The 23,242-nt window shown below is 49.2% G+C and overlaps 1 protein-coding gene across 13 annotated transcripts in view; it reads left to right on the plus strand.

Annotated features, from left to right (window-relative positions):
- Nucleotides 1–23,242, plus strand: part of TIAM1 (TIAM Rac1 associated GEF 1) — a 445,843-nt gene that overhangs the window by 59,323 nt on the left and 363,278 nt on the right. For 5 of the 13 annotated variants that reach the window (XM_051819217.2, XM_070071883.1, XM_051819219.2 and 2 more), the window contains exon 2: nt 12,549–12,670. The exons of 7 other annotated variants lie outside the window; for them this stretch is intronic. The gene's annotated coding sequence lies outside the window, so the exon portion shown is untranslated. Of the gene's footprint in view, nt 1–12,548; nt 12,671–21,588; nt 21,706–23,242 lie in introns of all 13 variants that reach the window. One more of the 13 variants, XM_051819218.2, reaches the window with a different exon arrangement.

Below are 23,242 nucleotides of genomic sequence, written 5' to 3' on the forward strand. Positions count from 1 at the left end.
ACTGCCTTCCTGGGTCTGCATTCACAGGCAACTGGGATTAGTAACTGGAGCCAGGAATCAAACTCAGACACTGTAAGGTGGAACATGGGTTGTCTTAACAAATGCCTGCTCTTAAACTGGTATTGAGGGTGGCTTTTGAAGTGGCCGGGTGGAGAATTTGTACCCCTCGGAGCCATCTTCTTTTTGACAAAGTGGTGACTCTAACTTGGAAAGTGTGAGGATGAGGTGCCCTGAGGGACCAGGTTCCTTGCTCTTCAGTGGACAGTGCCTACTCTTCTGAACGCACTGTTGGGCCACAGTGAGGATGAAATCAGACCTCCCTTTTGCCGGCAAGTATAGCTCATTGCAGGCTGTTTTTCACCATGGTCCTGAGTTGCCCTGTAGTGCATTTGTGGGGAAGCAGGAACATGTACTCCCCTAGAAAGTCAAGACAGACGACCCTCAGCTTGCTCGTACCTAACTAAAAGGGGTAATGCTTCCTTTGGGAGATCCAGGTTCTTCACCCTAGCACTGGGCAGAGATTGAGTAGAGAGTTAACCTTTTACCTACATACAAGTGATTCCTTCCTCCCACCCTCCTTCCCTCCTTCCCTCTTTCCTTCCTCCCTCCCTTCCTCCCTCTTTCCTTCCTCCCTCCCTTCCCTCCTCCCTCCCTTCCTTCCTCCCTTCCCTCCTTCCCTCCTCCCCTCCCTCCCTCCCTTCCTTCCTCCCTTCCTTCCTCCCTCCCTCCTTCCCTCCCTCCCTCCCTTCCTCCCTCCTCTCCCTTTCTTCCTTCCTTCCTCCCTCCCTCCTTCCCTCCCTCCCTCCCTCCCTCCTTCCCTCCCTCCCTCCTTCCCTTCCTCCCTCCTCTCCCTTTCTTCCTCCCTTCCTCCCTCCTCTCCCTTTCTTCCTCCCTTCCTCCCTCCCTCTTTCCCTCCCTCCCTCCCTCCCTCCCTCCCTCCCTTCCCTCCTCCCTCCCTTCCTTCCTCCCTCCCTCCCTTCCTTCCTCCCTTCCTTCCTCCTCTCCCTTTCTTCCTCCCTTCCTCCCTCCCTTCCTTCCTCCCTTCCTCCTTTCCTTGCTCCTGCATCCCTCCCTCCTTCCCTCCCTCCCTTTATTTGATAGGTAGAGTTAGAGAGAGTGAGAGGGAGAGAGAGATCTTTCCCATCTGCTGGTTCACCCCCCAAATGGCCACAATGGCTAGGGCTGGGCAAAGCAGAAACCAGGAGCCTGGACCTCCATCTGGGTATCCATGTGGGTGCCCAAGTGCCATCTTCTGCTACTTTCTCAGGCACATTAGCAGTGAGCTGGATTGGAAGTCAAGCAGCTGGAACTCGAACCATTGCTTATATGGGATGCCACTGTTGCAAGCAGTAACTTAACCTCCTGCACCACTGTGCTGGTCATATCCCCCCCCCCCCCCCCCCCTGTTGTGGAGTAGTAGGTTAAGCATCTGCCTGTGGCGCCGGCATCCCACATGGGTACCAGTTTGAGTCCTGGCTGCTCCATTTCCTATCCAGCTCCCTGCTAATAGCCTGGGAAAGCAATGGAATATGGCCCACATGCTTGGGCTCTTGCACCCACATGGGAGACCTGGAAGAAACTCCTGGCTCCTAGCTTTGGAATGGCCCAGCTCTGGCCACTGTGGCCATTTGGGAAGTGAACCAGTGAATGGAAGACCTCCCTCTCTGTGTCTGTAACTCTGCCTCTCAAATAAATAAATACATCTTTGAAAAAAAAATTTGTATTTGAGCAGTAGACACACACAGATACACACATGGGGGGTGGGGGGGAGGGAGAGAGAGAGAGAGTGAGAGAATGTGCTCTCATCTGTTGGTTCACTGCCTAAAAGTCTGCAGTGGACCCCACTGGGGTTGCAGCCAGGTGTGGGAACTCAGTTATTCAGGTCTCACACATAGATAGCAGGAACCCAATCACTTGGGCCATCACCTCTGCCTCCCAAGGTCTGCATTAGCAGGAGTCAGGAGCTGGAGCTAGGCACTGAACCTAGGTACTCTGATGTGGGATGCAGGTGTTTTAACCACTAGCTGCATGCCTGCTGGTTCTGCAAGTGATTGCTGATTAAAAATCTACATGGGAAGGTAGGTGGACTGGTCCCAACTCTCCATTGCAATGCTTGGAATAGTGTTGTTGTTTTGTTTTTGGAGGGACCACTTGGATTTGAACCTTAACTAACTCGTCTCTGTCCCGTCATTCTTGGAATTTTGCAGTTGGAAGGCCATGGTTCAGGCCTCACATTTGAGAGTTGAGAGCACATCAGCTCTTTGGTATCTTGTTCTGGGTAAGGTCAGGCCAAGCTCGGCCTCTGGTACCCCAGAGCTACGTGTCTTCCGTGCAGGGTTTCCACCTGTACTGTCATGCAGCATCCTCAGAGGAGACAGAGAAGGAGAAGCAGCCTTCAAGACACTTGGGGTCGGAGTGGGTCAGGAATGAGCCACACACTTAGGATCCGAGTAGCAGGAACAGTGCCAAGTGGAAGTCCTCCCACTCAGAGACCCTCTTCATGCTGGCACATCTTGATTTCTCTTGTGCAGGGCTTGGAATCCATCCTTTTAGGGCAACACTTGGAGTTGCTCTTTCTGTGTGTGTTCCCATTAACCAGCCTCAGCCAAACAGACATGGGGCAGTCAGACAGGGCAGGGACACTTGCCTTCTGGTGCGAACACCAGGGACAGGAACCATCCTTCCGGGGGAAGGTGGGAAGTGCGTATGTTCCTCCTTGAAAGTTAATACTTAGCTGAGTTAGGTTTTTTGGTGCAATTGGCTTAATTGCCTCCTCCACCACTACAAAGATATGTAATAAAGACCTTACTATTATACTCAAAGTGAATCACTGCTAGCAAGGCTTCTTTCCATTTCATTTTTTAAAAAAAGATGTATTTCCTTGTTTGAAAGGCAGAGAGAGTGAGAGCAGGAAGGAGAAAGAGCGAGAGAGGGATAGTTTCCATCTGCTAGTTCACTCTCCTAAATGGCCACAATGGCCAGTGCAGGGCCAGACCAAAGCCACGAGCCTGGAACTTCATCTGGGTCTGCCCTGTGGGCCACTTTCTGCCGCCTTCTCAGGTGCATTAGCAGGGAGCTGGATTGGAAGCCAAGAAGCTGGGAATCGAAACGATGCTCGTATGGAATGCTGGTGTCGTCACAGGTGCCAGCTTAACCTGCAACACCACAATGCCTGCCGCTCGCCCTGTCGTTTTGTCTTTTGAAGACTCAGCATGCGTGGATTTGCTTCTGTCTTGTGAGCCGGCTTCCAGCCATGCTTGTGTTTTCATGGAGGCCCGTGGGGTACTGCAGGGAGTGCCCAGCTGGGGACAGAAAGCCTGACCAGTCCACTAATGGTAACCCATTTCTGATTTTGGACCATACTTAGTGCCCATTTTCTTCCTTCCTTCCTTCCTTCCTTCCTTCCTTCCTTCCTTCCTTCCTTCCTTCCTTCCTTCCTTCCTTCCTTCCTTTCTTTCTCCAGCTGGGGACAGAAAGCCTGACCAGTCCACTAATGGTAACCCATTTCTGATTTTGGACCATACTTAGTGCCCATTTTCTTCCTTCCTTCCTTCCTTCCTTCCTTCCTTCCTTCCTTCCTTCCTTCCTTTTTTTTTTTTTTTTTTTTTGACAGGCAGAGTGAACAGTGAGAGAGACAGGAGAGAAAGGTCTTCCTTTTCCATTGGTTCACCCCCCAATGACCGCTGCGGCTGGTGCGCTGCAGCCGGCACACTGCGCTGATCTGAAGCCAGGAGCCAGGTGCTTCTGGTCTCCCATGGAGTGCAGGGCCCAAGGACTTGGGCCATCCTCCACTACACTCCCGGGCCATAGCAGAGAGCTGGCCTGGAAGAGGAGCAACTGGGACAGAATTCGGTGCCCCGACCGGGACTAGAACCCGGTGTGCTGGCGCCGCAGGTAGAGGTTTAGCCTGTGGAGCCGCTGCACTGGCCAGTGCCCATTTTCTTATCTGTAACAAAAAATAGGGAGCTCAGGTGACCCCCAGCAATGAAATATTCTGAGATCCCTGCACTTCCTCCTCTCAATTCTACCCCCTCCCCCACTTTTATTTTGGAGTTGGCCTGGATTCCAGTCCCGTTCCCAGGTGACAGGTTTGAAGGAGATGGGTCCGTCCTTGACTGATTGCCTTTCTGAAACTCCCTTTGTGCTCCCTCCATGAAGAAGCTCTTGAGCAGGAACGGCAGGCAGCCAAGTGCTGCCACCCACACTAACAATCCTTGAGTAATTAGGTCCTGAGTGTACAAACTGTGAAACGCGCTAAAAAGGTGCAGTTCTGGATGAACCAGGCACCTGGAGACAGGTGATCCAGGCTAAACCGTCTTAGGCAGCTTTCTGAATGAAGCAGAGACTCCTCTCACCTTACCCACTGTCTGGGCATCATAGTGTCCTTTTTAGTGGCCACGCTATCCCCAGTTCTCTTTTCCTCATGGGTGGTACCGCCCCAGATCTGCGGGCAGGTGGATGGATAGTGGGGGTGGTGGTGGTGGTGCCCAAGGACATAGAAATTGGTGCCTTCTTAAAGTTGTTTTTTTTCTGAGGGTATTGTGGGCCCTACAAGCGTCCTCTCTGGCATGTCTCCCTTTCCTGTTTTCTAAGATCCGGCGCCTGGCAGACGGGTTGCTAACCCTCTTAGAACTGGGGCAATTGAGTCATTAATTCTGCAGTTGAATTCTTCGATACTGGAGCTTTCCCTTGAGCTCTCCACACTGCAAGGTGAAACCAGAACAGGTGCTGGAATGGGGCACGGGCCAGGGCAGTGCCCACTCAAAAGCTCTTTTACTTTGGTTGAATTCTCTAGTGGCTGGTGACTGGGCTTGTTGAACCCTCATAACCAAAAATGGCATCTTTTACTGGTAAAAACCATGATGTGGATTTGGTGGTTTCCAACAAGAATGCTAATTTTATGTGGATGGCATAGGTCAACGAGATCGTTGGGTGTGGGTGAGTCAGGGTCCCAAGCATCACTTCTTTTTCTTCAAGCTATGTAGACATCTAGAAATGTGCTTTTCTGCTTTGGTTCGACTCTTTGCCCTTTTTCTTTCCATCTTGGTTGGCCTGCTGTTTGTTGATAGCAGCTCCTACTACCTACCGGGATTGCCACAAGTGTTCCTGAGAGACACGGGATGTGTGCAGGCTGAATCAGCCTCTGTGGTGGTGGGATGTGTGGTCCTGACCCTCTGGTCTATATTCAAGGTCATTCCATCACTGTCTTTATCCCTTTGGGGACCGTGAGTGATTCAAAATGGCAGCCATCCCCAAGAAAACACCCAGTTTTCCACATTTCTCTCTTCTGCAAAGGCTGATTACTGAGGGCCGCCTTTTCTGGGGTATCATGTATTATTTATGTTTGCACAAGTGTTTGGTTTCCTCAGGCGAGTTGGGGGGGTTCTTTAAAAGGGGAGGGGTTGGCCCACACTGCGGCTCGTCAGGCTAATCCTCCACCTGGGGCACCGGCACCCCGGGTTATAGTCCTGGTTGGGGTGCCCAGTTCTGTCCTGGTTGCTCCTCTTCCAGTCCAGCTCTCTGCTGTGGCCGGGAAGGCAGTGGAGGATGGCCCAAGTCCTTGGGCCCTGCACCTGCATGGGAGACCAGGGGGAAGCACCTGGCTCCTGGCTTCAGATCGGTGCAGCACACCAGCCGTGGCAGCCATTTGTGGGGTGAACCAACGGAAGGAAGACCTTTCTCTCTGTTTCTCTCTCTCACTAACTCTGCCTGTCAAAAAAAAAAAAATAAATAAATAAAAAGGTGGGGTCTGGGGAGGGAAGCTTTGCTGTTTCTCCAGGCTGCTGTTAAACTGGACGATGAACTAGGAACTTAAAACAACAGGAATTTATTCTCTCCCAGTCCTGGGGGCTGGGAAGTCCAAAATCAAGGTGTTAGCCAGGTTGGTTCTTTCTGTGATTCTTCAGGACTTGCTTTTTCCAGCTTGATGTGGCTTTCCGGCAACCCTTGACGCTGCCTGGCCGGTAGCTCCGTCACTGCAGCTCTGTCTGCGTCATCATATGGCTGTCTTCTCCCTGTGCGTCTCGCTGTCTCTCCCACTTCCTCTTCCAAGGACATGAATCATATGGCCTAAGGGCCTGTCGAGCTCCAATATGACCTCATCTTAACCCGATCACATCTTCAAAGTCCTATTTCCAAATAAAATCTCTTCAAAGATTGAGGCTCAGACCTCAGTGTATCTTTTTGAGGGACACAATTCGACCCATCACAAAGGATTTGTGTACTGAACTTGATGGAAGTTGAGAAGGGACAGCAGTGCTGTTGGCCAAGGCTCTGTTAGTATGGGGCTGTGTTGGCCACTTTCACCTTCACCCTTCTGAAGATAGGTGTGGTGATTTCCATTGTACAGGTGGAGGCTGAGTCTTAGAAGCTAAGTCAGCCCCAGTTGCCCACACTGGTCAGTGGAGAGCTAGGCTGGAACCCAGGACTCTGGCAGCTGGGTGTACTTTCCCTTCTTTTTCTGGGATGCCCATCTGTGCTGCCCCCTAATCCATATGTGTGTGTGTGTGTGTGTGTGTGTGTGCTTGCGCGCCTTCTTTGAACCCCGGAGGAGCGCACTCGGGAGATGGGGTGAGTGTGTCCCTTCTTATGCTGGTTGATGTTGATGTTTGTCTCCCTCTGCTGGGCCAGGAGCTTCTCAGCTGTGTCTTTCCCAGCCACCCAGCAGGGCTCAATGTGTCTTTGCTGAATAAACAGACCCCGTTATCTTACAGTTCTGAGGGAGAAGGAGCCTTTGTCCTTAGCTCAAGTCCTGCCTTTCTCACCTCCCTTACCCTTTCTCAAATACAATCCATCAGTAGCATTTCTGATAACAACTCACGGGCCAGTTCTTGGGCACAGACATACACGGATGTGCCCAACCACATAGTCCATCAAAGAGGAGTAGTAAGTGGGTGGTAAGTAAAGAGGCTGAGTAAGGGAGTGAGACTTGGGCTGAGAGCAGCCGTGGGTGTCCTTGAGCAAAAGAGAGAGTGGGACTGCAGGGTGCCTGCCTGTGAGAACTGGAAAGCCAATGGCTTCTGCAGACAGAGGTGTTTTCTCTTCCCATTGCTGTCTGAGCTTGCTTGGCTCCTGTGAAAGTTCACAGATTGGGGCCAGCACTGTGGCGTAGTGGGTAAATCTACCGCCTGCAGTGCTGACATCCCATATGGGCGCTGGTTCTTGTCCTGGCTGCTCCACTTGCGGTCCAGCTCTCTGCTATGGCCTGGGAAAACAGAAGATGGCCCAAGTGCTTGGGCCCCTATAATCGCGTGGGAGACATGGAAAGATTTATCTCTCTCTTCCTCTTTGTCTCTGGAATTCTCCCTTTCAAATAAGTAAACAAATCTTTTAAAGAATAAAAAAGTTCACGGATGGTGGGTTAGGCCAGCAGGAAGATTCATTTCCCATTCATTCTGAATTGCCCATCTCTGACCATCCTGAGAAACCTTACAAATGTGACATAGATCCAAGAGTCTCTCACACTGGTAACACACAGTGGAGTGACTTCTTGCCATTCTTTTATTTTTTGAAGATTTTATTTATTTATTTGAAAAGCAGACTTAGAAAGAGAAAGAGAGAGATAGAGATTGCTGGTTTACTCCCCAAGTAGCCGTAATGACCAGGGCTGAGCCAGGCCAAAGCCAGGAGCCTGGAGCTTCATCCAAGTCTCCCATGTGGGTGGCAGGGCCAAAGCACTTGGGCTATCTTCTGCTGTTTTTCTCAGGACATTAGCAGAGAGATGGATACAAAATGGAGCAGCTGAGACAGGAACTGGCGCCCATACGGGACGCTGGCATTGCAGGTGGTGGCTTTACTTGCTATGCTACAGTTGGGCCCCATGGTTATTTTCAAGGGAGGGTAGTGGCTGCCACTCTGGGTGGTCAGATGCGGTATATACATGGGCATGATGGACCAAGGTTCAGCCAGCTGTGGCTGTCAGACTGAGGACAGATGTCCCAGTGTGTCGATTCCTGGAGTCTCAGAACCGGGCAGTGGCAGCTTGAGGAATGGAACAATGGAGAATTTTCTTGCTGTAATTTTTTTTTTAATGATAAAATTCTCTTGAATTTAGGCTGAAACTTGATAGAACATGCTTTTCCGAATTTCCAGCTCTGCTTGTCTGGCATGAACCCCCTCCAAATAGGCATCCCTCCAAGCACAGTGGCCTGAGGGGTCGCATCTGGGCAGTGTCCTGCCAGGTGGCTTCTGTCCCATTTCTTGTTTCTCTGGTTTAAGTTACCCCAAACTGCCTGCTTGCACAATTATTTTCCTTCAACATTTTTTCAGAGTGATTTTACTTTGTCTATATATGTCAAATGGGCAGTGCTTTCACATGATTTAAAATATATAAAAGAGGTTTTAATGAAAAATCTTCCTTCTCTCCTGTCATCTAACTACCCAATTCCTCTTTGCACAGAAAGTTAGCTAGCATTACCAGTTTCTTATGTGTTTTTGCAGATGCATTATATGCAAATAACTGCTTATCTATATCCATATATATCTTCCCCCTTCCCCTCTCCACTAGTTTTGCCAGTTGTTACATTCCATGCATCTCATTATTCATCTTTTTCCCCCCACAAAACAGCATAGTTTAAAAAATCTTATCTGTATATAAATTGCTATATAAATATATGGCATAATAAGAATTATATATAATAATGAATATAAATGGCTTCCTGACTCTTACAACTATTGTGATATTATTTCAAGTTTACAGAAAAGTTACAAGAATAGTATCAAAAAAACCTTCATATACTGCTGTCGTCTGAATGGCCAAATCGATGGTATTGAGAAGTGGGGTCTTGGGTCTAGCATTGTAGCACAGTGGGTTGTTAACCATTTGTGTTGCTGGTGTCCTATATGGGCACTGGTTTGAGTCCTCGCTGCTCCACTTCCAATCCAACTGCCTGCTAATGTACCAGGGAAAGCAGTGGAAGATGGCTCCAGTGATTATGCCCCTCTGCCTGTATGGGAGACCTGAATGAAGCTTCTGGATAAATAAAATTAGAAAAGATTTGGGGTCCTTGTATTCATTTTTTTTTAATTAATTTGAAAGGCAGAGTTACAAGGAGAGAGAGGGAGAGATAGAGAGATCTTCCATATGCTGGTTCACTTCCCAAATGGCTGTAACACTCAGGGCTGGGCTGGGCTGAAGCTAGAATGCAGGAGCTTCTTCTGTGTCTCTCACATGGGTGCAGAGGCCCAAATACTTGGGCCATCTTTTGCTGCTTTCCCAGGCACATTAGCCGGGAGATGGATCTGAAGTGGAGCAGCTGGAACATGAACTGGTGCCCATATGGGATGCTGGCATCTCAGGTGGAGGATTAATCTATTATGCCACAGTGCTTTCCCCAGAGGTGGGGTCTTTAAGAGATATTGGAGCAGTGAGTATTCCTCCCTCAAAATGGGATTAAGGGCCTTATAAAAGAGGCTTGTATAACCTGTGACTCTTGCTTGTGTGCCTTCTGCCATGTGAAGTCTCAGCACTGCCCCCTGCTGGAGAACATAGCACCAGGGCGCCATCTTGGAAACAGAGCTGCCTTTGATGGAAGGCAACACCTGCTAGCTTCAAAGCCCCCAGAATGATGGGTAAACAACTTTCTGTGACGATGAATTTTCTAGCTGCAGATATTTTGTTGTAGCAGCACAAGTGGACTAAGACATGACCCCTTTACCCAAACTTGCCAGTTGTTTGCATTTTATCCCACTTGCTTTGTAATCCCCTTGCCATGCATACAGATGTAAATGCACACATACATGCATGTAACATGCTGATCCTCACACAGACACTCTTACTCTGGCATATGTTGGAGTGCATTGGAAGCATCATGTCCCTCTTTGGGGCCCTAAGAACAAGGGCATTTTTGCACAACTCAGAGAACCTTTCATTGTGTTACACTTTACCTGCATCCTTCTCTGTCTTACTTTAGGTAGGGTATGCGGATACGTACTTTTGTTCACTTTTTTTGAGTGATCTGCAGTGGATCTTTTAGGACTGCAGAGCTGGAGAGCATCTTAGCTTTTTTGCATTAAGTCTATGACAAGGTGTCCTTTCCCGGACCCATAGCCCTTCTGCCACTCCGGCCTCCTCTGTAGTGTTTGCCGAGCCTCTGTACTTTCCTCGTATTGGCTTTGGGAGAAAGCATCAGAAGAGGGAGATTTTTAATTCACATTCTGTTTCTAATAACAGAATAACTTTTAGGAAAGAGGCTTATTTTGGCCCACAGTTCTTGAGGTGCGAGGTCCAGGGGGCTTTTTATGTTAGCTGGCACAGTCCTGGGGTGGCACAGCATATTGTCACATGGTAGGAGACAGGGAGTGCATGTGTGTCTGTGTCTCTGCCAGTCTTGCTCCCTGTTCTTATGAACTCACAGGATTTAGTCCTGGGGGTTCCACCTTGGTAACTGTACCCAGTCACCTTCCAAAGGCCCTACCTGTAACCTCCAAAGTCAGGCTATGTCTTCACCTTCTTTGTACTTTACAGTGGGGATTGCATTTCAGTAGGTGAAGGCTTGGGGGAGACCTTCAGGCCATGCCCAGACCTTGGCAGAGAATGTTGTCTTGATCCTTGGGCCTTCTCTATCTTGGACTGGATCCCTTGGGGGAGGAGAAAGGGAGATGGGGAAGGGGAGCCAGCATCTTCAGTGCCTGATGTACATTTAGAGCCTGTAGAGGTGACAGAAAAGAATCAGATCCAATTCCTGCCCACCAGAGACGCACTTCAGTTTAACAAGCATGTGTGGCTCTGCCTACGCTGTGCTGGCTGCTGCCAGCCCTGGGATACACATTCTGTACTTCTGCCCTGAGTGAGCACATGGGCCTCTGGCTGGTCTGTTTGCTGGCTGGCTCCTGATCCTGTCACCTGCTGCTGTGGAAAGCATTTTCTATTTTGGAAAAAAAGTTCTTTTTCATTAAAATTTGAGAGAGAGAGAGAGAGACAGAGAGAGACAGAGAGAGAGAGAGAAAAATGATGCTCCCATCTTATGGCTTACTTTCTAAATGCCTATAACACCTGGGGCTAGGCTGGGCTGGGCTGAAGCCAAGAGCACATTAGCAGAAATTGGGAGTTGGGATTGGAAGCAGAGCTGGAACCCAGACCCAGGTATTCCAGTGTGGATGGAATGCAGTGTCTGAACCATCATTTTAACTGCTAGGCCAAATATCTGCTCCTTAAAAAAATATTTAACTGATATATAGAAATTGTACACATTTATGAGATACCCTATGATATTTCAGAACATGTATTGTGTAATATTCAAATCAGGGTAAATACATCTATCTTTTCAAATATTCAAAGTCCTTTCTTCTACCTTTGTATTTATTTTATTTATACACCTTACGTTATTAGCTCCAGTCACTCTACGGTGCAGTACAACACCGGAGCATCTTACTCCTGTCCATCTATAACTTAGTTCCTATTAATCAGCTTTTTGGTATTAATTTTCCTAAAGCTCCACTCCTGACCAGGTAGGAACTTCAGCCTTGTGTTCAGTCCTGCCAGGTCTTTCCCTCTGTTTTATTTTGTTTTTAAACGCATGGTTTGTTTCTGTATCCCCTGTGTTCCACCCAACTGGATACTATGCAGTTTCAGAATTTGCCCTCAAGTTTTCTGTTTTTTTTTTTTTTTTTTTTTTTTTTTTCTTTTAAATTTGACAGAGTTAGACAGTGAGAGAGAGAGAGACAGAGAGAAAGGTCTTCTTTCCGTTGGTTCACCCCCCAAAATGGCTGCTACAGCAGGCGCTGCGCCGATCTGAAGCCAAGAGCCAGGTGCTTCTTCCTGGTCTCCCATGTGGGTGCAGGGCCCAAGGAATTGAGCCATCCTCCACTGCCTTCCCAGGCCACAGTAGAGAGCTGTACTGGAAGAGGAGCAACCGGGACTAGAACCCAATGCCCATATGGGATGCCAGCGCCTCAGGAGGAGGATTAACCAAGTAAGTCATGGTGCTGGCCCCCTTTTTTTTTTTTTAAAGATTTATTTATTTATTTGAAAGGCAGAGTTACAAAGAGGAAGAGACAGAGAGAGATATAGAGATCTTCCATTCACTGGTTCACTCACCAAATGGCTACAAGAGCCAGAGCTGGGCTGATCTGAAGCCAGGAGTCACTTCCGGGTCTCCCAGGAGGATGCAGGGGCCCAAGGACTTGGGCCATCTTCTAATGCTTTCCCAGACCATAGCGGAGAGCTGGATCAGAAGTGGAGCTGCCGGGACTTGAACTGGAACCCACATGCTGATACTGCTGGTGGTGGCTTTACCTGCTACACCACAGCTCTGGCAAGTTTTCTGTTCTTTGCCTTTGAAAATGCCAATCCACTTCATTTTTCTATCATTAAGGATCTGTTTCATTTGCCTCCTCTCTCATGAAGGCTTTCCCTGGCATTTTCAGCTTTGTAAGATTTCTTCCTAATTGAAAGCCCTGTGGCGTCTTGTATTGCCTTTCCACTGTTGATGGCCTATGTGCCTTATGTTGTGTATATGGGCAGTTAACTTTCACAGCCACTTTTCTCCTAACCAGGTGACACATGCGTGAAAGGCAAATTCATACTCCTCCTTGCTTTCTCTCCTAAGTTCTAGAAAGAATACAAGTCCCCTGGATGGTTTTTGAACTGGAATTACATTCTCTTTGAAGTCCATACTGTACCTGGCATATCGTTGGCCCTTAGGTATCGTCAGGACTGAAGTTAATAAAGGTGAGTAGATCACTGAATGGTTTTGGTGAATTTCGAATACTGCAGATATCTGGGTATGTTCTTATATTTATCAAATGAAACAACTTCATTAAAAATATACATTAAAGCATTATTTTTAAAATTTGAGAGGCAGGCCGGCGCCGCGGCTCACTAGGCTAATCCTCCGCCTAGCGGCGCCGGCACACCGGGTTCTAGTCCCGGTCAGGGCGCCGGATTCTGTCCCGGTTGCCCCTCTTCCAGGCCAGCTCTCTGCTGTGGCCAGGGAGTGCAGTGGAGGATGGCCCAGGTGCTTGGGCCCTGCACCCCATGGGAGACCAGGAAAAGCACCTGGCTCCTGGCTCCTGCCATCAGATCAGCGCGGTGCGCTGGCCGCAGTGCGCCGGCCGCGGCGGCCATTGGAGGGTGAACCAACGGCAAAAGGAAGACCTTTCTCTCTGTCTCTCTCTCTCACTGTCCACTCTGCCTGTCAAAAAAAAAAAAAAAAAAAAAAAAAAATTTGAGAGGCAGACAGAGACAGAATGACAGAGTTCCCATCTGCTAGCTAGTTCCTCAAATGTCCACCATGGCTATGGGGCATGGACGAAACTGGGAGCCAGGAAATTAATCCAAGTCTCCTACATGGGTGGCAGGAACCCGGCTGTTTGAACTGTCATTGCTGTCTCCTAGGTCTGCAATAGCAGGAGCCTAAGATCAAGAGCCAGAGCTGGGAATTGAACCCAAGTACTCTGATGTGGGACTTGGGCCTCCAAACCAGCATGTTAACCACTGGGCTGGACGCTTGCCCCCAGCTTTATTAAATGCAGCTGTTGAGCACGCGTGTGCTTTTTAAGAGAATGAGGATATATATAATGTGATAGGTAGATTTTTCAAAATTTAGCATTTTCCTGTGTGTATATGTATAAAAGTAGTCATTTTTTTGGTTTGTTTGTTTGACAGGCAGAGTGGACAGTGAGAGAGAGAGACAGAGAGAAAGGTCTTTCTTTGCCGTTGGTTCACCCTCCAATGGCCACCGCGGCCCACGCGCTGCGGCCGGTGCACCGTGCTGATCCGATGGCAGGAGCCAGGTGCTTCTCCTGGTCTCCCATGGGGTGCAGGGCCCAAGCACCTGGGCCATCCTCCACTGCACTCCCTGGCCACAGCAGAGAGCTGGCCTGGAAGAGGGGCAACCGGGACAGAATCTGGTGCCCCGACCGGGACTAGAACCCGGTGTGCCGGCGCCGCTAAGTGGAGGATTAGCCTAGTGAGCCGCGGCGCTGGCCAAAAGTAGTCATTTTTAAAGCTTACGTAGCCTCAAGAAATTAGTGTTTGAAGAAGAAACTTGCAGGCACAGAGCTGAGAGGCTTTTCTCTGCAGTCAGCTGGTGTTATCGTTTGCTTGTGTCTGTTTTTTGAGCATGGAGAGGCCTACATGAAATCCGTGCCCGTAACAAGATGGTTATGTACTGACAGTTGTCTGCCACTTGTGCTCCCCAGCAGCCTTCGCTTCTTGCAAAAATTGCTTGGGAGTTTTCCTTCTCCAAAGTCTGATAGATTTCACCCATTAGTTCTCAGAGTCTCAATTTGGCGATGACTTTCAGCAGCTGGCCATGTATGAGTTGCTGAAGTGAGGAGATCTCAGGAATTCTGGCTTTCCTTACTCCTAGGGTGGCCTCGAGAGATCCATTTTTTTCAGCTGCTTGAAGTCTGTTAGTCGCTTCACCTGCTAGAATGACTTGTAGTCGTGTGTGTGTGTGTGTGTGTGTGTGTGTGTACGCATGCGTGTATGGGGAGGGGAGCATTGGGAAGCAGGTTCGTGATTGACAGGAAGTCACCATGAAGGGTCTAGTTACCTGGCCCCTACCTGCTTTCCTGGGGTTCTGATCCAAATAGTCTGATAAATTCTCTTTTAGCCATCAGGTATCTGTACAATCTTAGTAATGAGCCTTGTTATAGGGGTCTACCAGTTCAAATGGTTTGGTCTACTGGAAACAAAAGATTCAAATACATAAATAAGGAATTCATGGAAAATAGAAGATATGTTTATTTTGGTGAAATTTATTTTGAGATTCATGCATCATTTTCCTCAATACACATTTTCCATGATTTTCTGTTTGTGTGTGTGAGAGAAAGCGAGTGAACAAGTATGCAGTAAGTTCTCTGATGTGTTGGTTCATTCTCCCAAATACTCATAACAGCTGGGGATGGACCAGGGCTGGAGCCAGCAGCTGGGAATGTAGTACAGGTCTTCCATGTACATGGCAGGAATCTGATCACTGGTGCTATCACTGGTGCACTGGTCCTGCCAGTGCAGCCTCCCAGGGTCTGCACTGGCAGGAAGCTGGAGGCAAGAGCCAGAGGTGGAGGCAGGAATTGAACCCAAGCACTCTGATGTGTGATGTAGGTGTCTTAATCCCTGGGCTACCTGGTCCACTTCAAAGTTTTAAAAGACCCCCTTAAATATTATGGAGTTTAGTATCTCACTTGATAGCTCCAGGGTTAATTGTACAAGTAAGTGATGGCCTCAGAGTCGTGAGTTCTGTCTGTTGTCCTGGTTCACTATCCTCGGGTGTTTACTTGACCTTTGGGTTTATTTCTGCCCAGTGGTGGCAAACATGGCAGTTTGACCTGCAGCACTAACAGTAATGACAACAACACTTGGCCAAAAAAGAGGCATTTCCACTAGATTGCCTCTTTTCATCTGGAAGGAAAATCTTTCTCAGGGCCAGCTGACTTTATGCCTTACTCCATTGGCTGCGGTGGAGTCACATGGCCAGCCCCATTCCAATCACAGGCACAGGGGACTGGACTGTTCCCATTGGTTTATCAGATCCATATTCAGGCAGATGTTAGGAGGAAGCTGTTCTCCGAGGCCATCACTGTCCAAGAATGTGAATTTGAAAATATGTGTTCTGTTAACAAAGAGTGAGGCACACAAGGATGGCTCTTGGAAAGGCAACTAGAGGTTTATTATTATTTTTTAAAGGATAAGTGCTAGTCTTTTGCCTACTGGTTGAGACACTTGTGTCCCATATAGGAATCCTAAGTTCTATACTTGGCTCAGCTTCTGATTTTAGTTTTCTGCCAATGGAGGCCCTGGGAGCGGAGGTGATAGCTCAAATACAAAGGTTGCTCAATGCCACCCACATGGAAGACTCATTGAATTCCCAGCTCGTGGATTCAGCCTGGCTCAGTTCCATACATTGCAGGCATTTGAGGAGAGAACCAGTGGATGGGATCTCTCTCTCCTTCTGTCTCTCTGCCTCTCAAATAAATAAACAAATAATAAATAATAAAAAACCTTTAAAGGATAGGTTTAGGCTTGTTTCAGCCAAAATTCATTTTATTCTTTGTCTTACTCAATGGTATTGTTTGGGTATCTTGAATTTCCACATTTTTGGGATTTGATACCTGAAACTTTAGAGATTCTTCCTGACACTTTAGGATACCTGCAAGAATTTGTTATGACTGTGAAGCCATGGAGTCATTTTATACAAAGTGGAGTTAGAGAGGGTCTCACCATGACCCCAAACATAGCCAGAAGGTAAAAACGACCTGCTTTCTATCAGTTAACAAAAATAACAACAGAAAAGACTCCCTCAATAATGAGTATCTCTGCAGAGTGTAAGGTTTTATGGTGGAAGGGACTGCAAATGGAGAGTGAAAAATAATGTGCATGTAGTTTTTTAAGGAAAAAAATTGGAAAACTCAACTTTTTTGTGAACTCTAGAATACTTCTCCTTGCTTTCTTAAAATAAACTTTCACATTAAGCCCTGGATCAGAAATTCTTTTTCCTCTCATTCCTAACCAGTAAATAAAACTGTTGGAAGAAAATTTTAATGATCTGGAAACTGTATTTTTCTGGAAATCATCTTTGAACATTCTCGGTGTGGAACAAGCAGCCAGGAAAGGCAGGGCTTTGACCTCGCATCTCCCTGGCTCTCTCTCTCTCTCTGGATCTTTCTGCCAGGAGATGGACGTGGGGCAGGTGAGCTGTCCCAGAGTCAGGACAGTGTCTTTACCGCAGGTGTGCAGTGAGCATGGCCCCCAGGGACTGGCTGCACTGTCATCGAGGCTGTCGTGACCCGTGCATCTCCTCCTGTCCACCTCTTTCCTCAGTACAGTGTTTATTATTACCTGATCGTTGCCTGGTGCTCAGGGCAGTCTGGGAGTGTAGGGTCAGCAGGTGTCCTGTTTGGTTCATTACTCCTTTTCTGATTATAAATGGCATTTTCAGTGGAGAGAAGGTAGAAACTACAGGAAGGCAGGGAGGAAAACCAGAGCTAACCAGCATCTCACCACTTGTAAGCAGCTGTTGTTTACACGAGAGTACTCTTTGCTATCTTTTTTCTCATACCTTAAAAAGTTGGAGGGAAAATGGGATAAAAGCTAAACTTATTTTGGTGCAAAACCTTTTGAAACTCACAGATAGTTTTTTTTTTTTTTTTTTAGATTTTATTTATTTTTTATTTAAGAGTTAGAGTTACAGACAGTGAGAGGGAGAGACAGAGAAAAGTTTTCCTTCCGTTGGTTCACTCCCCAAAAGGCTGCAATGGTTGGAGCTGCACCAATCCAAAGCCAGGAGCCAGGAGCCAGGAGCTTCTTCCTGGTCTCCCACATGGGTGCAGGGGCCCAAGGACTTGGGCCATCTTCTACTGCTTTCCCAGGCCATAGCAGAGAGCTGGACTGGAAGAGGAGCAGCCAGGACTAAAGCAGGTGCCCATATGGGATGCTGGTGCCGCAGGTGGAGGATTAACTTACTGCGCCATGGTGCCGGCCTCGTAGTTTTTTAATAATACACATTTCCTTGAGCTTTTTAAGAGACCCTTGCATGCATGAATTTCAGTTTTTTTCCCCATCAAAATGAACTTTTAGTTCCATTTCTGTGAAATTTCTCAAGTCCCCTCTTGTACCTATGCCCTTCCCTCCCCCTCTCCCTTTTCTGCCCCTCCCCTGCCCTCCTCTTGTCCTTCCTTTTCCTGTTTCCTGTCCATCCATGATGCAGAACATGCATGTAATTTTGTATGAACATGTGGCAGTCAGGCTGCTGTATTCAATTCCAGCTCCTCTTCTAGGTAGCATGAGATCTTTCTGTGCCTCAGTTTCCCAGCCTGTGAAATGGGCATGGGTAGTTGTGAGGACCGACTGCAAAAATCTCTGGGGTGCAGTTCTCAGCCCGTGCCCAGCATTTAAACACATCTCAGCAACTGAACTCTGCTCCACACTCTCCCTATGCTGGGGACATGGGACTGAAAACCCTTGTTTTGGGCAAAGGAAAATCAGAGCTTACACATAGCTTAGCCCAGACTTGGCAGCCATGGTGCCACTGACCGAGTGCCTGGGTGACTCTTGGTTGCAGGGCACCATAGGGCTCTCCCACTGGACTCTGGCAGGCCCACAAGTGGTTTCAGACATCTCCAGGTGTCTTCCTGGGGCCAACATCTCCCTGGGTTTCTAACACCTGCCTGGGCTGGACCAATCAGGACTTACCACCTGGTTTGCCCATTGTCATCCTGATGAAAACCGATGGGCGGCCACTTAGCATGCATGAAGGTCAGGCATGTGTTCCAACAGCCCCCTTTCCAGACTCTGAGTGTCTGTCATGAGTCTGGTTTGAAGGCTCGAAGCTGCTGGACCCAGCTGTCCTTGCCTCCGGGGAAAGCCCTACCCATGGCTGTGGCGCCTGGTAGGCTATGGTTCGAGTGACCCCCAAACCTCATGTTGAATTTTAATTTTCAACGTGATGGTGAAATATTAGGTTGGGGGATCCATCCTTGTGAATGGCTTAATTGTGGCCATCAGGGGAGTGGGTTGTTACCAAGGTGAGCTCCTCTGCTGTTTCCTGCCTTCTCACTGTGTGATGCCTTCTGCCGTGGGATGAAGTAGCCCCCAGGCTGTTACCAAACGCCTCACTTTGTACTGGACATCCAGTCTCTAGAACTGTGAGATGCATTCCCTTGCTTTATAAATTTCCCAGTCTGTGGTGTCCTGTTTCAGCAGGAGCCAAAAATGGACTCAGACGGTATCTCCACCAGGGTGACTGCCTGTCCTTTCCTGACTCAGGCTGGGGCTGCCATGGCCCTGGGGAGGAGGGCCCCTTCAGCAGAGGGGTCTTAGTGCTGCCCCCTGGGACACCTGCTGAGCCGTGATGTGCGTCCTGTTAGGTCTCGGGCTGTGGACAAGGCAACCTGGCACAAAGTACTTCTGCCCTATGACTTCCCCAAATAAGAGACCACTGGGCTTTCATGTCCTTGGGTGCCCCATCAGGAAAGGCAGCCCTTACTGCTCTCCTCTGAGCCAGAGTCGTGGGAGCAGGAAGTCCTGGGCCTGGCTGCTGAGCCCATTGCAATGGCTGATTGGGCAGTGGCTACCAAAGAGCAGTCAAGTGCAACGCTGGATGCTTAAGAAATGCAGCTGAGCCCAGAGCAGGGCCTCAGGACACAGAATATATGTCCAAGGTCAATGAAGCACTTAATTGATCTTGCTGCTCAAGGAGGCCCCAGCTGCCTGAGCTGCCACGCTCTGCTGGTGTCCTGTGATCTGACCCTGAAGGACAACCCAGAACAGTAGGGTGCTTACTTCTGCTGGTGGCTCTGAATGTCAGCCTTATTGGTGGCTAGGTGATGGGGCACAGCTGGTTTCAGAGGGACCTTGGGGAGTTTCTCAGGAGCCACTGGCCTGCTGTCAGAGGGTGAGGGTTTTTTTTTCCCCAGAAATGATCCAGAGTGGAAGATGCTTTGGGTTCCTGCTGGATGGTGGAGGCTCCTGGTCTTCCAGAAGCCATGGCAGGTTAACAGGTGCCTAGAGCATCTCTCTCTGCAGTTCATGGTTGATTGTGGGTGAGCAAAGTATGGAATCGTGAACCAGCAGGTGGTGGTGGTGGGGTGGAGTGTGCTATGGATTCCCACTCATTGGTGTGCACCTTATTCCTGGACCTGTGTTGGGACCAGGTCATGTTCCCAAAGATGGTCCCTTGGAATCAGAGAACCTGGTGTTGTGAACCCATGCCTGGTTAGGCTGCAGTGCAGAGCTAAACTGAAGGGCTCAAGCCAGGTCACCTTGCCCTCCTTGTGCCTTGGTTTCCTCGTTTGCCAAGTGGGGATAACAGTAGCATCCACTTCTCAGGTACCTGTGTTCTGATCCACAAGGGTGCTTAGGTCAGCATTTGCCCCAGGGTTTGCACTCCATTAGCTGCTGGTGCTTTTGGAGTTGTTGGCACAGTGCCGTGTCCCTGGGACACAAACCGTGCAAATGCCTGTCACTTCAGGAGTATGCTGTCTGCATAGGCTAGGCTGTCTCTGGGGAAACAAGTGCTGCTTATAGGTTCCTGATGCAATGGCTGCTACTGGAGTCCAGCTCAGCAGAGATAATCTGGTCTTGGGAAGTTTGAGATTCCAGGTCTCAATCTTAATTTTTCATCCCAGAGCTTGCCTTTGGGTTCTGTCTGTCTCCCATGAGTATCTTCACGCTCTCAGGCCAAAATGACATTAAATATTTCCAGTTCTTCTCTCCCTCCCTCCCTCCCTTCCTTCCTTTCTTAAGATTTATTTGGAAAGCAGAATGACTGGGGTGGGGGGAAGGGGGTAAGCAGAGAGGAAGAACCTTCTATCTGCTGGTTCATTCCCCAAATTGCCACAGCAGCCAGGGTTGGGCCAGGATGAAACCAGGAGCCAGAAACTCCATCTGAGTCTCCCACGTGGGTGGCAGAGGCCTAAGCACTTGGACTATCATCTGCTGCTTCCCAGAAGCATTAGCAGGAAGTTGGATTGGAACTGGAGGAGCGACTGAAACCGGTGCTCTGCTATGGGATGCCCATATCACAAATGGCAGCTTAGTCCACTGCACCAAACATTGGCCCCTGTTTGCATTTCTTTGTCTCAGGATTACCATCTGAATCTTACTGGCTCCTAGAAATGCTTGTGCTAGCTCATTTTCTGTTGCTAAAACGTAATACCACAGATGGGGTAATTTATAAGGAAGAGAGGCTTCTTTGGTTTATGGTTCTGGAGGCTGCAAGTCTAGAGCATGGCACCAGCATCTGCTCGGCCTCTGATGAGGGCCTCCTTGCTGTATCCTAACGTGGAGGTGGGCATCTCATGGAGAGACAGAGCAGGTGCACTATCTCAGGTCCCTCCTGCTCTTAGAAAGCCACTAAGGCCATGCTGATGGCTGCAGCCTCGTGGCCTCCTCTAATCCCCTAGTGCATTGAGGATTAAGTTTCCAGCATATCAACTTTTGGGGGACACTTTTGAACCCTAGCAGTGTAACAGTGACTTACAAGCACTCACCCACCCGTGTACTCTCTTGGCAACCGAGTGATTGCATATTCTGTGTCTTAATAGAACCGAGGATGGGCCGGCGCCATGGTCCACATGGCTAATCCTCCACCTGTGGCGCCGGCACCCTGGGTTCTAGTCCCGGTTGGGGCGCAGAGTACTAGACCTGGTTGCTCCTCTTCTAGTCCAGCTCTCTGCTGTGGCTCGGGAGGGCAGTGGAGGATGGCCCAAGTGCTTGGGTCCCTGCACCCACATGGGAGACCGGGAGGAAGTACCTTGCTCCTGGCTTCCAATCAGTGCAGTGCCAGTGGAAGCGGCCATTAGGGGTGTGAACCAACGGAAGGAAGACCTTTTTCTCTGTCTCTCTCTCACTGTCTATAACTCTCTCTCTGTCTCTCTATCTCACTGTCTAACTCTGCCTGGCAAAAAAAAAAAGAACTGAGGATGAAAATGGCCAGTGACTGGGAAATGCCTGGGGGCTCCTTCCCTAGGACCACTTAGAATCTGCATGAGGAGTGGCCTGGCTTCTGGGACGGCCACCTGCCTCTCTGGACTTGCTCTTAATTCTCTGTGGATTTATTGTCCCATGGTTGGTGCTATTCGCAAGATCAACCTATGAAGTGCACACAATCTACTGACTCCTTGAGGTCTCTTTTCTGTCTACAGAAGCACTATCACCTGGCGGCTTTTGCCTTATGAGGGCACTGAACCCCTTTGTGAGTGCTGCACCCTTGAGACCTAATCACTCCCCAAGGCACACTTCCTAATACCATCACTTTGGAGGTGAGGATTTCAACATAGGTATTTTGTGTGTGTGTGTGTGTGGGGAGCAATCCGGACTAGACTGAGTTGCTCGAATTAGGACTTATTCTATGCATCTGCTCTCCCACAATATGGCGCTGGGAGAGAAGTAAACAGCTTCCGCACAGCTGCCTCCAGTTCAACCAATTAACTGTAGGACTTGCTCCTGATTGGAGAGCAGCGTACTCAGCCGAGTTGGGATTGGCGGAGGAGGACTATAAAGGAGGAGAGAGACGGCATGTATCAGGAACATCTATGGGGAACATCTAAGGGAACCCGTGCAGCCCCCGAGAAAGCCGGCCAGCGGTGTGCCGCTCCCCTGCGGAAGTGGGGAATGCGGCCAGGGGGAACTGCCCTTCCACGGAGGTGGAAGGGATAGTAGCCAACCCGGGAAGAACCAGCAGCAAACCCGGGGAGGGCCGAGCAGACGAAAGAACAGCTCAGGGTCCTGTGTCGTTCCTCCACGAAGAGGGGGAGCGACAGTGTGTGTGTGTGTGTGTGGATTAAGGGGGAGCAAAGGACACAAACATTCAGACCATAGCATCAGTCACATGTGAGGAGTCTTGGGATGAGAAAATGACGATGGCTGGGGTCGAGGTCCTGAACACTCTGTAGGGTCTCCTTCAGGGGTGAGCAGGAATCTGGGATGAGAGCCTGCACTTTGCTCTGGATGGGGGGGTGGGTTTTGATAGCTGAGCTCTACTGAGTACTTTACCCAGCAGGGAAGTGGTGGGTGAAGAGTTTGAAGCCCACATACTCTGCTTCTTTGCACTTCCTCAAATCCTGTCTTTTTATTCCTTTCTATGGTTTTCACTTTCCTTAAGAGCTGCTATTTTAGTGAAGTCCCTGGCCAGAGAGTGGGCTGGGTTTGGAGGCCACCCACAGAGCCGGCTCCCTGGCCTGAGTTCAGCCTGTAGGTGTGGATGTGTTGATGTGCTGAGCTCACACCTGTGGGTGTGTGCACTGTCTGCGTGCTGGCAGCCTCTTTATGTTGTGCAGTAGGGGACACAGAGAGTGACAAGTGGTTGGGACACGGTGTTCTTGGTAGATGTCTTAGTCTGTTTGGACTGCCGTAGCAGAACAGGGCTTAGCAACAGCACAGTTCTGGAGGCGGGGAAGCCCAAGATCAGGATGCCGGCAGGTTTGTGTCTGTCGAGGGCCTGCTTCCTGCTCATCAGTAACTAACTCTTGCTGTGCCCTGATGTGGTGGAAGGGCAGGGGAGTCCTGAAACCTTCATAAGGGAACTAATCCCATACCCAAGGATCCCAACCCTCATGGCCTAATAACCTCCCCAAGGTCCTACCTTTTCAAACCATCACATCGGGCATGAGGATTCAATATTCGAATTTTGGGGAGGGGAACACAAACATTCAGTCCCTGGCAGTGGGTTTCTGACTCCTTCTTCAGGACCGCCAGGGATCTGTAATGCCCTGGTTCACTCCCTTTCTCCAAGGCTGCGTTGATTTGCTTGGGAGTTCTCATGCTGAACTCTGCTTTCCCACCAGAAGGGGACAAGGG

Source organism: Oryctolagus cuniculus, chromosome 4 (genome assembly GCF_964237555.1).
Source record: "Oryctolagus cuniculus chromosome 4, mOryCun1.1, whole genome shotgun sequence".
Classification (NCBI taxonomy): Eukaryota; Metazoa; Chordata; class Mammalia; order Lagomorpha; family Leporidae; genus Oryctolagus; species Oryctolagus cuniculus.